General features: G+C 42.4%; 1 protein-coding gene across 5 annotated transcripts in view; it reads left to right on the top strand.

The window, feature by feature from the left end:
- Positions 1–22003, top strand: part of ELMO1 (engulfment and cell motility 1) — a 562162-nt gene that overhangs the window by 28812 nt on the left and 511347 nt on the right. The window contains exon 1 of one of the 5 annotated variants that reach the window (XM_069730234.1): positions 9652–9908. The exons of the other annotated variants lie outside the window; for them this stretch is intronic. The gene's annotated coding sequence lies outside the window, so the exon portion shown is untranslated. Of the gene's footprint in view, positions 1–9651; positions 9909–22003 lie in introns of those variants that run through there. 5 annotated transcript variants of the gene reach the window in all.

Raw genomic sequence — 22003 nt, 5'->3', positions numbered from 1 at the left:
TGTTGCGTTTTTAAGTGCATTCAATGGGTGTAAAACGTAAGCAAAAACGCATAATTGACATGCAGCAGATTATTTTCTGCACCAAAACTGCAAGTCAAAAATACTCAACATGTGCATGACACTTGCGGTTCGTAATTCACTTTGCTGGCATCAGGTTTTGCTTCAGGTTTTTTCACAAATCCGCGCATAAAAAAAAAATGTGACAAAAACGCACCAAATCTGCAACGTATGCCCACAGCCTCAAGGTCAGGTCATTAGAAACCGAATTTCCGGCAAGTCTAATTGAACTTTTTTTTTCTTATTCATTTTAACTTCTGGGTTTTACAGCAAAACTTTTCTGAAAACTTTTGTCGGTGATTTTTAACGGAATAACATTACTAGACAAAGTTTGTTCCCTGCCTGTGATCACGTAAGGTATTTTATTATCCATGCTTCGTCCTCCACCTCTCTTTATTGACGACAATTTTGAATAGTGAATTTATCAATAGTCAAAAACGTGAATTACTTATGCATTCACAAGACTTCTGAACATGTCTGATTCCTAAAAGCCCATCCAAAAACATGTTTTCTAGTACATCTCCCAGATACTTGATCGGTCTGAGGTCTGGAGAATATGTAGTCCAATAATAGGCAAATATTATTAGGAAATTTTATTGTATGAAGGGATGTACGTGATCTTTTAGAATAGTTAGGTTGGTGGTGTTCATCAAAGTAAGATCCATATGAATGCTTGGATCTAAGGTTTCCCAGAAGAGCATTGCCTAGAAAATCACCTGGCTTACCTTTTTTCCATATTGCATTTACCGGTAATTTCCATCTTTGCCAGTGGTAAGCCACTTAAACAGACCCAGCTATCCACAAGCAATCTGTGTTGCAATGAATGTTTTAACTCCTTTTTATCATTGCTAGTATGAACTTTGTTTTAGCACTTTGTGCTATAGTAGCGTTACTGATGAGACCAACAAATCTAGGCTGTGCACCTAACATGCATCAATGAGCCTTTGGTTCACGACCCTCATGCTGGTTGTCCGCTAGTCTTTCTTTGGATCATTTTTTGCAGGCTCACAAGTCCTACAGTTACGGAGCTATTCTGACCCAGTCATCTAGCAGTTTGAATTTGGCTGTGTCATAGTTTCTCATATCCACTCATTTGCCCTTCTATTTTTATTTATTTATTTTTTTGCTTCCAGCACATCAAATGCAAGATCCGACTGTTCTCTGGTTAACTAATATTTCCTATCTCTTTACACATGCCATTATTTCCTTTTATTTTCAGTGGTTTAATATTGCAACAGAGTATTTGTTTCTATTGTTCAAGAAATGGATGCTGGAATTCTTCTTGTAGAATAATTTATTTACTCTTGCCAATTTTCATAAAGAGCAGGTGACATCTTGACTTTTAGCTTTTTAATAAGATCCTTCCAATGCCAATGTCCTTCCTGGTCTGACGTTGAGCATGTAGAAACATTAGTGGAGACAACAGCCATGGCCTTTTAATTTATTTTTCAATAATGGAAACACATTTTACTTTGATCTGTGTTGCGGATCACGCTCGCCAATGCAAGTCACTGGTCCGTGAATAAAAAAAGAATATCATCTTGTGTGATCTCCGTATTTTATTGTTTTAATGGATAGGAGAAGCCAAGTTCTTACAATCCTTATTGCGTGAAGAAAAAATTCTAAACACAGACCAAAAATGCCATGAATAAGATGGATGTCGAAACGCGTAGGCTAAACGCTATTCTTTGTGCATGAGGCTGTAATAAGCTGTAGTAGTATACCTCCAATTTTTTGTATCGGTATTTTAAAAGTTTTTCTGAAATAATAAATACTGACATTTTATTCACCATTATTATTTCCCGCTGGATCTACGTTCTTCTTTGCTCTACAGACCGAAAATGGATCAACTAAAACGTACTTCACAGTAAAATAAAACTGACTTACTCTGTACTGAAGGCAAGATATTAACTCCATTCTAGGCATCCATCCACCCATAATCTTTACTTCTAATACTGTGGTATTGAGGTACAGTATGTTGAATAAGCGATCAGATGATTAGCAGAGTCCCCGGCAAAATAGAATTCCCTTCCTTTTTTTTCTCCAAGGCTGTGGAGTCGGAGTCGACATAAAATGGTCTGATGCCGACTCCTAAAATATATAATAAATTGGGTACAGTCTAAAATACAGAGATCACACAGATGATAGTCGTTTTTTATTCAAAGACCAGTGGCGTTGGCAAGCGTGATCCACAACATAGATCAAAGCAAAATGCATTTCGATTTTAGGAAAATAAATAAAAAGGCCATGAAAAATTGGTCCATGATGTATCCATAAAAATGCATATGTACCAAAAAACAACCTGACGTGAAAGAGAGTATGGAAGAGGTAGAGAAGATGTGGAAATTCTGTCATTTTAATTTAATTGGCACTGCCTTGGTATAACTAGCTAAAATACTTCCATTTGGCTACGGTGGATTCTAAGTTTTTGAGATTTGAATTAATATTGGTTTTATATAATTTAGCTGGGTGTCTTGTCACCTGTATTCCCAAGTATTTTAATGAGCCAGTAGTAAACTGACATGGGAACCTCGATACCCATAACGGTCCGGAGGTGCCACTCAGCATCATCACCTCTGTTTTATCCCAATTAATATTATGCCCTAATAAGCCTCCCACATTTTGCAACTCTTGTATAAGGGAATACAGGACCTGTTTGGGGTTAGTTACTACCAGCAGAATATAATCTGCAAATGTTGCGACCTTTAATTCACTAGAACACACCGTAAGCCCCCTAAAAGTAGAGGTCTGAAATAGGTGTATAGAGGTTGAATAGGAGGGGTGACAAAGGGCATCCCTGTTTGATGTCCGAAAGAGATCTATTGTTGGTGCACTATATCCGTTAACCATCACACAGGTATTTGCATTTGTATGAAGGTTTTGGATATACTGTAGGAACCTCGGGCTGAAATATCCCTGCCCAGGACTTCATATAAGAAAGGCCATGCCACTTCATCAAAGGCCTTTTTCGGCTTCCAGACTCCTCAGCATTGCAGTTGAACTTGATGCATCTTGGGCCCAGACCGTTGGTGCGACCGCCATGCGTATGTTTGCCACACTGCTCAGTCCCTGGGTAAAACCTGTCTGAGCCTCACATAGAAGGCAACGTTTGTAGACAGTTTGCCAGGATCTTCGCTAGGCGTTTATAGTCATTGTTGAAGAGTGAGATTGGGCGGTAAGATTGTGGAAATAATGGGTCTCTATTAGATTTAGGGATAACTATTGTGCGTGAGTCTTGTAAATTGGTTGATAGAAGCTCCTTGAAGAAAAGCTTTATTTATACAGGTTAGTCAAAATGAGCATTAAGTCAGGGGAGAGAATCTTATAATATTCAGCAGAGAGACCATCAGGGCCTGGGGTCTTACCACTAGATACGTCTGTTTATAGCTTGTCTCACTTCATCTTCTGTTATTTTTGAGTCGAATATCACTTGTTGTTCAGTGGTCAGGGATGGTAGATTAATAAGGTTCAAAAAGGAGTTCATTATGGGGAGATTGACAGGGGAGGCTCTGTATAGGTCCTCATAGTAGTCACTGACCATGAAGAGATCACACAAGTTTTCAGTCGTCTGCAAGCCTGTTACGGGGATTTGCAGTTTATTAATTGGTTTGTAGGGTAGTTTGATCTTAGTTAGGGTAGCTAGCAATTTGCCTGTCTTATTTCCCAGCGGTAAAATGTATTTAGGGTTAATTGGATTTGCCAGTGTGATTGGCAGTGTATAAAAGAGTCCAGGAGATGTTTGGCCATAGAATAAAGCTTTAGTCACACTAAACGACTTACCAACGATCACGACCAGCGATACGACCTGGCCGTGATCGTTGGTAAGTCGTTGTGTGGTCGCTGGGGAGCTGTCACACAGACAGCTCTCTCCAGTGACCAACGATCAGGGGAAAGACTTTGGCATCGTTGAAACTGTCTTCAACGATGCCGAAGTCCCCCTGCAGCACCCGGGTAACCAGGGTAAACATCGGGTTACTAAGTGCAGGGCCGCGCTTAGTAACCCGATATTTACCCTGGTTACCATTGTAAAAGTAAAAAAAAAAAAAAACACTACATACTCACATTCTGATGTCTGTCACGTCTCCCGCCGGCGTCCACAGGGTTAAAACTGCTTTCGGCAAGAGCGCTGCTAATGCACGTGCTGCTGCCGAGAGCTTCCCTGCACTGACTGTGTGTCAGCGCCGGCAGTAACAGCGGTGACGTCACCGCTGTGCTCTGCTTTATGGCCGGCGCTGACACATTAGCAGCGCTCTTGCCGAAAGCAGTTTTAATCCTGTGGACGCCGGGGGACGTGACAGACACCAGAATGTGAGTATGTACTTTTTTTTTTTTAACTTTTACAATGGTAACCAGGGTAAATATCGGGTTACTAAGCGCGGCCCTGCGCTTAGTAACCCGATATTTACCCTGGTTACAAGTGAACACATCGCTGGATTGGCGTCACACACGCCGATCCAGCGATGACAGCGGGTGGTCAGCGTCCAAAAATGGTCCTGATCATTCCCCAACGACCAACGATCTCCCAGCAGGGGCCTGATCGTTGGTCGCTGTCACACATAACGAGATCGTTAGCGGGATCGTTGCTACGTCACCAAAAGTGTGATGTTGCAATGATATCGTTATGTGTGACTCCCCCTTAAGCTTGTTGTGCATCAGGAGATGGGGATAGGGAAAGTGTTTTCTGAGTCTGAATGATGGAGGCATATAAGGTGTCAAATGTCTTTCTATGTGTTTTCCTTCTGCATGACAGATAACTGATGTTATGGCATCTCATGACAGCCTTAGAAGTGGCCCTGAGTAGAGGGATATTGTCAATGTGGATGATGTTGTCATCCAGGTAGTCATTCCAGTGTAATTTTAAGAAAGGTTTTGAAATTGTCTGAGTCTGCCAGGTATGATGGAAATCTCCAATGCCGTGTCTGGGGGCTTGGATCTGTTAAAGGGAACCTGTCACCCCGTTTTTTCAGTAGGAGATAAAAATACCGTTAAATAGGGCCTGAGCTGTGCTTTACAATAGGGTATTTTTTGTCCCCTGATTCCCTACCTATGCTGCCGAAATACCTTACAAAAGTGGCCTTTTTCGCCTATTAATCAGGCTGGTCAGGTCAGATGGGCGTGGTCACAGCGCTGTTTCTCCCCCACATCTTGCTTATGTTCCCGTTGGTGGCGTAGTGCTTCTCGAATGCGCAAGTGCCGAATGCACTGCGCAGCTGTAGAAAAAGAGCGCGCTCGCCGCTATTCAGCGGTTTCTCGGGGGGCGCAGCCATCTTCCTGAGGCCGCGCGTGCGCAGATGGAGTCTCCTGCTTCCCGGGGCTTCAGGAAAATGGCCGCGGGATGCCGCGCGTGCGCAGATGGACATCGCGGCGGCCATTTTCCCGAAGCCGAGATTTGAACTCGGCTTCAGGAAAATGGCCGCCGCGATGTCCATCTGCGCACGCGCGGTCTCAGGAAGATGGCCGCGCCCACCAAGAAACCGCTGAATAGCGGCGAGCGCGCTCTTTTTCTACAGCTGCGCAGTGCATTCGGCACTTGCGCATGCGAGAAGCACTACGCCACCAACGGGAACATAAGCAAGATGTGATGGGGAGAAACAGCGCTGTGACCACGCCCATCTGACCTGACCAGCCTGATTGACAGGCAAAAAAGGCCACTTTTGTAAGGTATTTCGGCAGCATACAGTGCCTACAAGTAGTATTCAACCCCCTGCAGATTTAGCAGGTTTACACATTTGGAATTAACTTGGCATTGTGACATTTGGACTGTAGATCAGCCTGGAAGTGTGAAATGCACTGCAGCAAAAAAGAATGTTATTTCTTTGTTTATTTTTTTTTTAAATTGTGAAAAGTCTTTTCAGAGGGTCATTTATTATTCAACCCCTCAACCCACCAGAATTCTGTTTGGTTCCCCTAAAGTATTAAGAAGTAGTTCAGGCACAAAGAACAATGAGCTTCACATGTTTGGATTAATTATCTCTTTTTCCAGCCTTTTCTGACTATTTAAGACCCTCCCCAAACTTGTGAACAGCACTCATACATAGTCAACATGGGAAAGACAAAGGAGCATTCCAAGGCCATCAGAGACAAGATCGTGGAGGGTCACAAGGCTGGCAAGGGGTACAAAACCCTTTCCATGGAGTTGGGCCTACCTGTCTCCACTGTTGGGAGCATCATCCGGAAGTGGAAGGCTTATGGAACTACTGTTAGCCTTCCACGGCCTGGACAGCCTTTGAAAGTTTCCTCCCGTGCCGAGGCCAGGCTTGTCCGAAGAGTCAAGGCTAACCCAAGGACAACAAGGAAGCAGCGCCGGGAAGATCTCATGGCAGGGGGGACATTGGTTTCAGTCAATACCATAAGTAACGTACTCCACCGCAATGGTCTCCGTTCCATACGAGCCCGTAAGGTACCTTTACTTTCAAAGTGTCATGTCAAGGCTCGTCTACAGTTTGCTCATGATCACTTGGAGGACTCTGAGACTGACTGGTTCAAGGTTCTCTGGTCTGATGAGACCAAGATCGAGATCTTTGGTGCCAACCACACACGTGACGTTTGGAGACTGGATGGCACTGCATACAACCCCAAGAATACCATCCCTACAGTCAAGCATGGTGGTGGCAGCATCATGCTGTGGGGCTGTTTCTCAGCCAAGGGGCCTGGCCATCTGGTCCGCATCCATGGGAAGATGGATAGCACGGCCTACCTGGAGATTTTGGCCAAGAACCTCTGCTCCTCCATCAAGGATCTTAAGATGGGTCGTCATTTCATCTTCCAACAAGACAACGACCCAAAGCACACAGCCAAGAAAACTAAGGCCTGGTTCAAGAGGCAAAAAATCAAGGTGTTGCAGTGGCCTAGTCAGTCTCCTGACCTTAACCCAATTGAAAACTTGTGGAAGGAGCTCAAGATTAAAGTCCACATGAGACACCCAAAGAACCTAGATAACTTGGAGAAGATCTGCATGGAGGACTGGGCCAAAATAACTCCAGAGACCTGTGCCGGCCTGATCAGGTCTTATAAAAGACGATTATTAGCTGTAATGGCAAACAAAGGTTATCCCACAAAATATTAAACCTAGGGGTTGAATAATAATTGACCCACACTTTTATGTTTAAAATTTATAAAAATTTAACTGAGCAACAAAACTTTTTGGTTTGTAAGATTTATGCATCTGTTAATAAATCCTGCTCTTGTTTGAAGTTTGAAGGCTCTAACTTATTTACATCTTATTAAACCTGCTAAATCTGCAGGGGGTTGAATACTACTCGTAGGCACTGTAGGTAGAGAATCAGGGGACAAAAATACCCTATTATAAAGCACAGCTGAGGCCCTATTTAACGGTATTTTTATCTCCTACTGAAAAAACGGGGTGACAGGTTCCCTTTAAGGTACCGTCACACTCAGCAACTTTGCAACGAGAACGACAACAATCCGTGATGTTGCAGCGTCCTGGATAGCGATCTCGTTGTGTTTGACACACAGCAGCGATCTGGATCCCGCTGTGCCATCGCTGGTCGGAGCTAGAAGTCCAGAACTTTATTTTGTCGTCAGGTCGCCGTGTATCATCATGTTTGACATCAAAAGCAACGACACCAGCAACGTTTTACATGGAGCTAACAACCAGCGAGAACGATAAGTGAGTCGCCGTTACGTCACTGGATCGCTCCTGCATCGTTCTGGAGTTGCTGTGTTTGACGTCTCTACAGTGACCTAAACAGCGGCGCTCCAGCGATCTAGTTTAGGTCGGCTCGTTGTCTATATCGCTGCAGCGTCGCTGAGTGTGATGGTACCTTTAAAGTCAGGGATAATTAAATGAGAGCATGATCTCAGATCAGTATTGGGTGGATGCGAGAATCATGATATTGGGTAAAGAGTTGTGTGGAGATGAGGAAGTAGTCAATACGAGAGAAGGACTGGTGAGTGAGGGAGTGACATGGATATTCTTTAGCTTCAGAGTCCGTCACTCTCCACGGGTCACAGAATGAGAGCTGTTCCAGAAGGGGTGGCTACTGAGGTCTCTGGAGAGGGTGAGGAACTATCTAAGTCAGGACATTGTACTAAGTTAAAATCTCTTCCTAATATTAGATGGTTAGGCCCAAGTCCTTAAAAAATCTGGAGAATTGATGTGTAGAAGTGATGTTGGTTGTGGTTGGGAGCATAGAGATTGACCAAAAATATATATTTTACCGGCTATTTCCACTTTCAGAATCAGATGTCTACCCTGGCTGTCGCTGATAGTCTTGGATATAACATGGCAGACCCTTTTTAATAAGGATTGCTTCTCCACGTGATGATGAAGTACATGAGGCAGCATAGCAATCGCTTATCCAAGGTGCTGATAATTTACCCGGCTTGTCAGCCCTCCAGTGTGTCTCTTGAAGAAAGATCATTTCTGGCAAGAATCGTTTCATGTGTATTAAAACTTTTTTGCTTTTCAGGAGGGTGTTAAGGCCTGCCACATTCCATGACAAAAAAACGCAAGGTGAGGTGTAGGTGGTGTTAGAGTCTGGTGTCTCAGGCATACTCCTCTTGGGTCCCAGGGCAAGGTCTTTGCAGTGTACAGCAACAAGGTGTGTTCATCCCTTTCCGTCCCAGCGAGCCGCAGGTATGAACAAATATTAAAGGTGTCATCAAGGGTGGGTCCCGTGTTTATTAGTACCTGATCTGAGAAGGGAGGAAGCACAGGAGGGTAAAGACAATAGAGAAAATCAAAGAAAACAAAATAGCTAACTTTACGGATCGGTGATCGAAGCTCGCCAGGAGTGTACCAGAAGATTCATTCCATCACCAAAGAGAACATACCATAACGGAAACAACAGTCCTCCTACAATAAAAGATAACATGTATAACGAGTTTAGTAGACCATCCCACTGCTACATCTCCAGCACGATGGAATCTCCTGTACGCCACCTCTGGATCTTTGTAAATAGCTACAGTCTCCATCTTGGAGTTTAAGTTTAGCTGGGTGGAGCAGTTGAAACCTAATGTTTTCTTCAATCAGTAGACGCCAGATAGGTACAAATGCGTTGTGTTACTGATATACACCTGCAGAGAAGCCCTGGAAGATTAGAATCTTAGAATCGTGGATGGTCAGTTCTCATTGTTGACAACATGCTCTTTCTTTTATGGCCCAATTAAGGTATTTTGCTGTAACTGGGTGATGTATGATATTTCCGCCACTGTGAGTAGGCCTTGAGGGGCCTATTCTGTGTGCTCATTCTATCATCATTGGGTCTTACAAAGGTCCAACTGAAGGGCAGCAATGACATTTTTGGTAAGGTATTCCATAAGACGTTCACCGCCCACTGATTGCAGGCTGCCCACAAAACACAGATTGCTACGGCGGTCTCCATTTTCCAAGTCCTCTAACTTATCACACAATTCTCGCTCTGTGGCTTGGCTTTGTTGGAGAGAGGTCCGTAGCCCTGCAAGCTCCATTTAATTGGATTGAACTCTATTTTCTAGTTACGTAATTTTTTGAGAGTTAATGGTAATTTGAGCTATAGCTGTATTGATGGAGCCATGAAGAACGTCAAACCGTTTATCAAATAGTGGCGTCAGTAGCTTGGAGAATTCTTGGGCCACCAAAGTTGCAGAGAGTCTTGTATAGAGGATTCAAAGCAGCTCGACAGCGTAGAGAGCTGCAATGGAGGTAAACTGTCACCCATCTGCACAGAGAATATTTGTTCATTATTTCATTGTTGTTTTACTGTCTAAAGGAAAAAGGATCCAAGGACAAATCCCCTGCGTGTCCTGCATAAATCAAGATGACTATTTTGTATGTGACAGGAGAACTAATACTTCAGGCTCCTGAGGCTGACTGTAAATTTGAAGACCGTTTATAAGGTGTATGTCTTGTAAGTATTTAACCTTTAGGCTACAGTACGACGGACATAGATTCTCTCATCGGGTTGATTATGCAAATGTCTTTCTGATCAGAATTTGATCCGAGTGTCAGCATAGTGTGATCCGATTCTCATTGATGAGAAAATCAGAGCACACTGTGAGGGGAAGATGGAGAACAAAACTTCTCCATCTTCTTTATTCTGTGAGTCTGCCGAAATTGGACTGCACTCAGTGCAGTCTGATGTTTTCCATGCACCCATAGAGTGTCTTCCGATTTCAAAGTGAAATGACAGCATGGTGCGATTTTTTTTTTTTCATTTTATTTTTTTTTTTAACTTTTTTTATTTTTTCACTGACTGATTCTGTCAGTGAAAAAAAATCAGTCATCAGCACTGCCCCATTACATAACATTGGTCCAAGTGCTATCCGATAAAAAAAATTGGATAGCACTTGTCCGATGTCCTGGAGTGATTGAGCCCTTGTAGAGACATTTTCGAGGACTTGATCTTTTCATACATGTTTCTCTACTTTAGATTCAGCATTACCTTTCGCTAAACATTTCTGCATGTGCAGCCACACTATAATATCTTTGTAATTTGTCTTCATTACTTTTTGCTGTTGTTCAGTTTGTTTTACTCTGTTCTATGTAGAGTAAAATCTCCTGTTTGCTATTTGATGCTGATAGTTTGTTTTTACTGCAATTATATGTACAGAGGGCAGCCAAGTTCAGAAATGCTGGAATACTTCAGGCTCATATATTCCAAGTTCACTCATTGCGTGAATTTTAGTGGAATTGTGTATCTTTGGTGGAAATTCACAATACAATAATCTCACTGCAATCTACTATATAAAGCTGAATGTGTGTATATGTGTGTGTGTGTGTGTGTGTATGTGTGTGTGTATGTCCGGGATTGGCATCTGCACCGTCGCAGCTACAGCCACAAAATTTGGCACAGTCACACGTCTGGACCCCGAGAGCGTCATAGGCTACGTTGTGAGGTGAAATTTTAACCCCGCGTGTTCCAATTCACCAAACAATTTTGCCCCTATCTACATAATGGGGAAAAGTGAAAGGAAAAGTGTTGGAGGCAAATTGACAGCTGCCAGATGTGAACAAATGGGACTTAAAGAGTGAGAGCGATGGCGCCAAAGAGTATATACCATACAGTTGCTAAGGTAGGACCCCGACATGGGATACTCACCACACGGAGATATGAACACACACACAAAATGCGCCACACACTACCACGTGCTTGAACACATATACCACCCTCAGCACACATTTCACCACACATACGCCAACCTCGCCACATAAAAGTTGAAACACAAAAGTCGCCGCTCAAAACTCACCACGCGCAAAACTCGCCACATGCAAAAAATAGGCTCACGCAAAACTCGCCACAAGTGCAAAACTCACCTCATGGAAAACTCGCCACACGCAAAACTTGCACATGCGGAAAAATTGCCATATGCACACAATTTGCAACACATGCAAAAGTTGCCTCACACAAAACTTGCACATACTCAAAAGGCGCCAGACATAAAACTCACCACGCGCATAACTCGCCATGCGCAAAACTTGCTGCACACAACTTGCTACACTAACCTGTCACATGCAACTCGACACACAAAAAGTTGCTACACGCATGTTGCCACACACAACTCAACATACACAACTTGACAAACGAAACTCGCCCTAAAACACACACAAGTCTGGTATTAGCCTTCAAAAATAAAATTCTGACTAATAAGCAGACAAACTACAAGAGCAACAAATGTACCATATAGGAAATACGGCAGCTGTCAGTCACATGACCTGTCTATTATGTGTATGTGTGAGCTAATATATACTGCCAGGGGGAGGGCTTCCTGTTGGCTAGGGATTTATCAGGCTGCCAATTTATCTTACAAATACTAAGGTAAAAATACTGAGCAAATAACGTGTTAACGAGGTCTAATACAGGAGATCACACAGGTATATACTATATACAGGGGAGATGACACATATATATACTATATACAGGAGAGATGACACACAGGTATATACTATATAAAGGAGGAGATGACATACAGGTACATACTATATACAGGAGGAGGTGACATACAGGTATATACTATATACAGGAGGAGATGACACACAGGTATATACTATATACAGGAGCAGATTACCTACAGGTATATACTATATACAGGAGGAGATGACATACAGGTATATGCTATATATAGAAGATGACATACAGGTATATACTATATACAGGAGGAGATGACACACAGATATATACTATATACAGGGGAGATGACACACAGGTATATACTATATACAGGAGGAGATGACATACAGGTATATACTATATATAGAAGGAGATGACATACAGGTATATACTATATATGAGGAGATGACATACAGGTATATACTATATATAGGAGGAGATGACATACAGGTATATACTATATACAGGGGAGATGACACACAGCAGGTATATACTATATACAGGGGAGATGACATACAGGTATATACTATATACAGGAGATGACAAACATGTATATACTGAGGTGAAAATAAGAGGTGTGAGGTGAAAATGAAAAGGTGTGAGTGCCAAATGAGAGGAGTGAGGGAAAATAGTGTAGTGATCGGAAAATGACAGATGTGAGGTCGAAATGACAAGTGTTAGGCGGGAATGAGAGGAGTGAGGGAGAAAATGAGAGGTGTGAGGGAGAAAATGAGAGATGTGAGGGGGAAAATTAAAGATGTGATTGGGAAAATGAGAGGCGTAATGGGAAAATAAGAGAAGTGACGTGCTATAACTAACCACAGATATTTACTATGCCCAGGCAACGCCGGGCTCTTCAGCTAGTCTACTATATAAAGCTGAATGTGTGTGTGTGTGTGTATGTGTGTGTATGTCCGGGATTGGCATCTGCACCGTCGCAGCTAAAGCCACAAAATTTTGCACAGTCACACGTCTGGACCCCGAGAGCGTCATAGGCTATATTGTGAGGTGAAATTTTAACCCCGCGCGTTCCAATTCACCAAACAATTTTGCCCCTATCTACATAATGGGGAAAAAAGTGAAAGGAAAAGTGTTGGAGGCGTCGCAGCTACAGAAACAAAATTTTGCACAGTCACACGTCTGGACCCTGAGAGCGTCATAGGCTACGTTGTGAGGTGAAATTTTAACCCCGCGCTTTCCAATTCACCAAACAATTTTGCCCCTATCTACATAATGGGGAAAAAGTGAAATGAAAAGTGTTGGAGGCGTCGCAGCTACAGCCACAAAATTTTGCACAGTCACACGTCTGGACCCTGAGAGCGTCATAGGCTATGTTGTGAGGTGAAATTTTAATTCCGCGCTTTCCAATTCACCAAACTATTTTTCCCCTATCTACATAATGGGGAAAAGTGAAAGGAAAAGTGTAGGAGGCAAATTGACAGCTGCCAGATGTGAACAAGGGGGACTTAAAGAATGAGAACGATGGCGCAAAAGAGTATATACCGTACAGTTGCTAAGGTGGGGCCCCGACATGGGATACTCACCACACACGGGGATATGAACACACACACAAAATGCGCCACACACTACCACGTGCTTGAACACATATACCACCCTCAGCACACATTTCACCACACATACACCAACCTCGCCACATAAAAGTCGAAACACAAAAGTCGCCGCTCAAAACTCGCCACGCGCAAAACTCGCCACATGCAAAAACTAGGCTCACGCAAAACTCGCCACAAGTGCAAAACTCACCTCATGGAAAACTCGCCACACGCAAAACTTGCACACGCGGAAAAATTGCCACATGCACAAAATTTGCAACACATGCAAAAGTTGCCTCGCACAAAACTTGCACATACTCAAAAGGCACCAGACATAAAACTCACCACGCGCAAAACTCGCCATGCGCAAAACTTGCTGCACACAACTTGCTACACTAACCTGTTACATGCAACTCGACACACAAAAAGTTGCTACACGCATGTTGCCACACAAAACTCCTCTCACAAAAGTCGCTACATGCATGTCGCCACACACAACTCAACACACACAACTTGACAAACGAAACTCGCCCTAAAACACACACAAGTCTGGTATTAGCCTTCAAAAATAAAAATCTGATTAATAAGCAGACAAACTACAAGAGCAGCAAATGTACCATATAGGAAATACAGCAGCTGTCAGTCACATGACCTGTCTATTATGTGTATGTGTGAGCTAATATATACTGCCAGGGGGAGGGCTTCCTGTTGGCTGGGGATTTATCAGGCTGCCAATTTATCTTACAAATACTGAGGTAAAAATACTGAGCAAATAACGTGTTAACGAGGTCTAATACAGGAGATCACACAGGTATATACTATATACAGGGGAGATGACATACAGATATATACTATATACAGGAGAGATAACACACAGGTATATACTATATAGACGAGGAGATGACATACAGGTACATACTATATATATACAGGAGCAGATTACCTACAGGTATATACTATATACAGGAGGAGATGACATACAGGTATATGCTATATATAGAAGATGACATACAGGTATATACTATATACAGGAGGAGATGACACACAGATATATACTATATACAGGGGAGATGACACAGGTATATACTATATACAGGAGGAGATGACATACAGGTATATACTATATATAGGAGGAGATGACATACAGGTATATACTATATATAGGAGGAGATGACATACAGGTATATACTATATACAGGGGAGATGACATACAGGTATATACTATATACAGGAGATGACATACAGGTGTATACTATATATAAGGGAGATGACAAACATGTATATACTGAGGTGAAAATGAGAGGTGTGAGGTGAAAATGAAAAGGTGTGAGTGCAAAATGAGAGGAGTGAGGGAAAATAGTGTAGTGATCGGAAAATGACAGATGTGAGGTCGAAATGACAAGTGTTGGGGGGGAATGAGAGGAGTGAGGGAGAAAATGAGAGGTGTGAGGGAGAAAATGAGAGATGTGAGGGGAAAATGAGAGGCGTGATGGGAAAATAAGAGAAGTGACGTGCTATAACTAACCACAGATATTTACTATGCCCAGGCAACGCCGGGCTCTTCAGCTAGTCTGTTATAAAATTGTAGACAATATGTGCACATTTGTGGCCACATCGGCTGCAAATCCATCCTATGCGAGCACATATTTAAAGGGTTTTTCCAACATAGACATCTACCACTTAGGTGAGAAATGTCCGATCACTGAGTGCTCCATCGATGAACACAACGAGATGGATTTTGAGTGGAGCTGCATTCGAGCTAGCACACATGGCTCCCCATTCAATGTCTATGTGGACTATAGCCAGCCAGATGCTATAAATGGCTGTTTGTTAATCCTAAAGACTTTTGAACAGAGCGCATGCTTAATCGCAACTCTAGTCCAACTCTCCCTCATTAGTCATTTATTGAGGAGGACCGGGATACCTATAGGGACACTGTCAGCACAGAATGACGGTTCAAACCAAGGACAGACACGCAATGCTCCCTTGGCGTGGCCAAATGTTAAAGTGCACCTTTCCACCTACTTAGACCCTCTAACTACTTTTCCCTCTATCTTCTGCCAATGCCCTCTTTCTTTGATTAACAGATGGAAAAATAGCAGGTGGGAAGGTGCGCCTAAATGTTTATCCACGTCATGATGCACGTCATTTATCCACGTCTGTGTTGATGGACTCGCAGTGAGACGCCGTATAACACGGATGACAATCTCATCACAGTGCATAGAAATACATGAAGCTGTCCTGCTCGGGTCCCGAGAGTCGCTGGCCAGTCCGAGCATTGCGATTCGATCATCCGTATTATACAACTGTCTGACTGCGTCCTAAAACCAAGAAAACAGACTTTTTTTTATCTAACCTATGGATAAATGAAAAATATATCACCTTGGAAAAATGCTTTTAGTACCAGTATTCATGTGTTTTGATGTTACAGAGCTGCCTATCATATAAACATCTCATTATGCACTAAAGTACAGGGTTTACATTGTGTAAATGAAAAACTAAAAATAATGGCTCTGTCATAACAACTTATCAGTCTCACATTCAGTATGCCCATTCACAGCTACGCACTGTTTGTCTTTGCATTTCTTACATGCTACAACATGACTTTTTAACCCATTTAAGGACCAAGCCATTTTTCATATGTGCTTTTGATTGTTACTCCCATTTTTTTCCCAAGACCTATAACTTTTTTTATTTGTCTTTTGACATCACTATATCGGGTTTATTTTTTGCAGGACGAGTTGTAATTTTGATTGACACCATTTTATTTAACCTTATAATGTTCTGAAAAACAGGAAATGCTCATCCAAGTTTGATCAAAAAATTTAATTCTGTAGTTTTTTTAACCCCTTTACCCCCAAGGGTGGTTTGCACGTTAATGACCAGGCCAATTTTTACAATTCTGACCACTGTCCCTTTATGAGGTTATAACTCCGAAACGCTTCAACGGATCCTGGTGATTCTGACATTGTTTTCTCGTGACATATTGTACTTCATGATAGTGGTAAAATTTCTTTGATAGTACCTGCGTTTATTTGTGAAAAAAACGGAAATTTGACGAAAATTTTGAAAATTTCGCAATTTTCAAACTTTGAATTTTTATGCAATTAAATCACAGAGATATGTCACACAAAATACTTAATAAGTAACATTTCCCACATGTCTCCTTTACATCAGCATAATTTTGGAACCAATTTTTTTTGTTGTTAGGGAGTTATAAGGGTTAAAAGTTGACCAGCAATTTCTCATTTTTACAACACCATTTTTTTTTAGCGACCACGTCTCATTTGAAGTCATTTTGAGGGGTCTATATGATAGAAAATGCCCAAGTGTGACACCATTCTAAAAACTGCACCCCTCAAGGTGCTCAAAACCACATTCAAGAAGTTTATTAACCCTTCAGGTGTTTAATAGGAATTTTTGGAATGTTTAAATAAAAATGAACATTTAACTTTTTTACACAAAAAATTTACTTCAGCTCCAATTTGTTTTATTTTACCAAGGGTAACAGGAGAAATTGGACCCAAAAAGTTGTTGTCCAATTTGTCCTGAGTACGCTGATACCCCATATGTGGCAGTAAACCACTGTTTGGGCGCATGGGAGAGCTCGGAAGGGAAGGAGCGCTATTTGACTTTTCAATGCAAAATTGACAGGAATTGAGATGGGACGCCATGTTGCGTTTGGAGAGCCACTGATGTGCCTAAACATTGAAACCCCCCACAAGTGACACCATTTTGGAAAGTAGACCCCCTAAGGAACTTATCTGGATGTGTGGTGAGCACTTTGACCCACCAAGTGCTTCACAGAAGTTTATAATGCAGAACCGTAAAAATAAAAAATCATATTTTTTCACAAAAATTATATTTTTGCCCCCAATTTTTTATTTTTCCAAGGGTAAGAGAAGAAATTGGACCTCAAAAGTTGTTGTCCAATTTGTCCTGAGTACGCTGATACCCCATATGTGGCAGTAAACCACTGTTTGGGCGCATGGGAGAGCTCGGAAGGGAAGGAGCGCCGTTTGACTTTTCAATGCAAAATTGACAGGAATTGAGATGGGACGCCATGTTGCGTTTGGAGAGCCACTGATGTGCCTAAACATTGAAACCCCCCACAAGTGACACCATTTTGGAAAGTAGACCCCCTAAGGAACTTATCTAGAGGTGTGGTGAGCACTTTGACCCACCAAGTGCTTCACAGAAGTTTATAATGCAGAACCGTAAAAATAAAAAATCATATTTTTTCACAAAAATTATATTTTTGCCCCCAATTTTTTATTTTTCCAAGGGTAAGAGAAGAAATTGGACCTCAAAAGTTGTTGTCCAATTTGTCCCGAGTACGCTGATACCCCATATGTGGCAGTAAACCACTGTTTGGGCGCATGGGAGAGCTCGGAAGGGAAGGAGCGCCGTTTGACTTTTCAATGCAAAATTGACTGGAATTGAGATGGGACGCCATGTTGCGTTTGGAGAGCCACTGATGTGCCTAAACATTGAAACCCCCCACAAGTGACACCATTTTGGAAAGTAGACCCCCTAAGGAACTTATCTGGATGTGTGGTGAGCACTTTGACCCACCAAGGGCTTCACAGAAGTTTATAATGCAGAGCCATAAAAATAAAACAAAATTTTTTTCCCACAAAAATTATTTTTTAGCCCCCAGTTTTGTATTTTCCCTAGGGTAACAGGAGAAATTGGACCCCAAAAGTTGTTGTCCAATTTGTCCTGAGTACGCTGATACCCCATATGTGGGGGGGAACCACCGTTTGGGCGCATGGGAGGGTTCGGAAGGGAAGGAGCGCCATTTGGAATGCAGACTTAGATGGAATGGTCTGCAGGCGTCACATTGCGTTTGCAGAGCCCCTAATGTACCTAAACAGTAGAAACCCCCCACAAGTGACACCATTTTGGAAAGTAGACCCCCTAAGGAACTCATCTTGATGTGTTGTGAGAGCTTTGAACCCCCAAGTATTTCACTACAGTTTATAACGCAGAGCCATGCAAATAAAAAATATTTTTTTTCCACAAAAATTATATTTTAGCCCCCAGTTTTGTATTTTTCCAAGGTTAGCAGGAGAAATTGGACCCTAAATGTTGTTGTCCAATTTGTCCTGAGTACGCTGATACCCGATATGTGGGGGGGAACCACCGTTTGGGCGCAAGGGAGGGCTCGGAAGGGAAGGAGCATCATTTGGAATGCAGACTTAGATGGATTGGTCTGCAGGCGTCACATTGCGTTTGCAGAGCCCCTAATGTACCTAAACAGTAGAAACCCCCCACAAGTGACCCCATATTGGAAACTAGACCCCTCAATGAACTTATCTAGATGTGTTGTGAGAACTTTGAACCCCCAAGTGTTTCACTACAGTTTATAACGCAGAGCCGTGAAAATAAAAAATCTTTTTGTTTTCCCACAAAAATTATTTTTTAGCCCCCAGTTTTGTATTTTCCCAAGGGTAACAGGAGAAATTGGTCCACAAAAGTTGTTGTCCAATTTGTCCTGAGTACGCTGATACCCCATATGTTGGGGTAAACCCCTGTTTGGGCACACAGGAGAGCTCGGAAGGGAAGGAGCACTGTTTTACTTTTTCAACGCAGAATTGGCTGGAATTGAGATCGGACGCCATGTCGTGTTTGGAGAGCCCCTGATGTGCCGAAACAGTGGAAACCCCCCAATTATAACTGAAACCCTAATCTAAACACACCCCTAACCCTAATTCCAACGGTAACCCTAACCACACCTCTAACCCTGACACACCCCTAACCCTAATCCCAACCCTATTCCCAACTGTAAATGTAATCTAAACCCTAACCCTAACTTTAGCCCCAACCCTAACTGTAGCCCCAACCCTAACCCTAACCCTAGCCCTAACCCTAGCCCTAGCCGTAACCCTAGCCCTAACCCTAGCCCTAACCCTAACCCTAGCCCTAACCCTAGCCCTAACCCTAACCCTAGCCCTAACCCTAGCCCTAACCCTAGCCCTAACCCTAGCCCTAACCCTAGCCCTAACCCTAGCCCTAGCCCTAACCCTAGCCCTAACCCTAGCCCTAACCCTAGCCCTAACCCTAACCCTAGCCCTAGCCCTAACCCTAGCCCTAGCCCTAACCCTAGCCCTAATGGGAAAATGGAAATAAATACATTTTTTTTTATTTTTCCCTAACTAAGGGGGTGATGAAGGGGGGTTTGATTTACTTTTATAGCGAGTTTTTTAGCGGATTTTTATGATTGGCAGCCGTCACACACTGAAAGACCCTTTTTATTGCAAAAAATATTTTTTGCAATACCACATTTTGAGAGCTATAATTTTTCCATATTTTGGTCCACAGAGTCATGTGAGGTCTTGTTTTTTGCGGGACGAGTTGACGTTTTTATTGAAAACATTTTTGGGCACGTGACTTTTTTTATCGCTTTTTATTCCGATTTTTGTGAGGAAGAATGACCAAAAGCCAGCTATTCATGAATTTCTATTGGGGGAGGCATTTATACCGTTCCGCGTTTGGTAAAATTGATAAATCAGTTTTATTCTTCGGGTCAGTACGATTACAGCGACACCTCATTTATATCATTTTTTTATGGTTTGGTGCTTTTATACGATAAAAACTATTTTACAGAAAAAATAATTATTTTTGCATCGCTTTATTCTCAGGACTATAACTTTTTTATTTTTTTGCTGATGATGCTGTATGGCGGCTCTTTTTTTGCGGGACAATATGACGCTTTCAGCGGTACCATGGTTATTTATATCTGTCCTTTTGATCGCGTGTTATTCCACTTTTTGTTCGGCGGTATGATAATAAAGCGTTGTTTTTTGCCTCGTTTTTTTTTTTTTTTTCTTACGGTGTTTACTGAAGGGGTTAACTAGTGGGACAGTTTTATAGGTCGGGTCGTTACGGACGCGGCGATACTAAATATGTGTACTTTTATTGGTTTTTTTTTTTTATTTAGATGAAGAAATGTATTTATGGGAATAATATTTTTTTTTTTTTTTCATTATTTTGGAATATTTTTTTTTATTTTTTTTACACATTTGGAAATTTTTTTTTTTACTTTTTTACTTTGTCCCAGGGGGGGACATCACAGATCAGTGATCTGACAGTTTGCACAGCACTCTGTCAGATCACTGATCTGATAGCAGTGCAGGCTGCTTCACAGTGCCTGCTCTGAGCAGGCTCTGTGAAGCCACCTCCCTCCCTGCAGGACCCGGATCCGCGGCCATCTTGGATCCGGGGCTCGAGCAGGGAGGGAGGTGAGGAGACCCTCGCAGCAACGCGATCACATCGCGTTGCTGCGGGGGGCTCAGGGAAGCCCGCAGGGAGCCCCCTCCCTGCGCGGTGCTTCCCTGCACCGCCGGCACATCGCGATCATCTTTGATCGCGGTGTGCCAGGGGTTAATGTGCAGGGGGCGGTCCGTGACCACTCCTGGCACATAGTGCCGGATGTCAGCTGCGAGAAGCAGCTGACACCCGGCCGCGATCGGCCGTGCTCCCCCCGTGAGCGCGGCCGATCGGCTATGACGTACTATCCCGTCCAGGGTCAGATAAGCCCAGGGCACCTCGACGGGATAGTACGTCTAAGGTCACAGAGGGGTTAATGGTGTTCATTGTGCGGTAAGGGTTTATATGGTGGTAACAAACTTATATATTTTTTTATATACTAAATATTTAAGTTGTAGCCATATGAATGAAAATGTGGAGTTCTGGAAATCACAGAATTGATAGACATGCTATGCAAGCTATGAAAAATAGAAATTTTTTTTTTGAAAACCTCTATTTATTCAGTTTCGAGAATGAGCACACTTACTAAATATACACTCTTACACGCCTTGGTTGCTACCAATGAGGTTATTAATGGTTGTCTGTGGAATGTTCTGTCATGCCAACTGCACTTGAGAATGCAAATCATCAAGATCCGGTGCTGGCATCTCCTTTTATAATTGTCGACCAACGACTTTCTACATGTGAATATTAGGAGGCAAGTCCGGAGACGCTGTAGACCATGGTAGCACTGTAAGCCACGTAGGCTACTCACAGTAGCACAATCAACGTGTGGCCTATTTGTTGTCATATTAAAAAAAAAAAAAAAAAGTCTCTTGGGACACACAACGTAATGTCAAGCTGTTAAGTGTACCTGGAATTCAGACTAGAAGGATCCAGCTACCATACATTATACCACCCCACACCATAATCCCAGAAGCGAGATCAGTGTGATATTCCTCCTTGAGTCTGTATTTAGCAATGCCCACGTGGTTTTGTCCGATATGAAGAATGGTGCATAATTGTTAGAGATAAGGAAATCTATTCTCATGGAATTGAATTGTACTCTGATTTTGCAAAAATCTGTATTCTGGAGAATACAGCTTTGGTTGTTTTTTGTGAATCACTTCATACGAATTCAGCAAAACAGCAGCCAGTTCAATAAATCAAGATGTTTTGAAAATGTTGTTTCCATCTTTTTATTATTTGCGTATTATTAACATGTCTATCCATATTGTGAACCCCATAATTCTAGAATGTTTACTTTTTGTGTTGTAATTGCAATATCAAGGAATGTGTTTTATGCCTCATTCA

The sequence above is a fragment of the Ranitomeya imitator genome, chromosome 6, assembly GCF_032444005.1.
Source record: "Ranitomeya imitator isolate aRanImi1 chromosome 6, aRanImi1.pri, whole genome shotgun sequence".
Lineage (NCBI taxonomy): Eukaryota > Metazoa > Chordata > Amphibia > Anura > Dendrobatidae > Ranitomeya > Ranitomeya imitator.
This window is presented reverse-complemented; position numbering and strand designations above follow the sequence as displayed.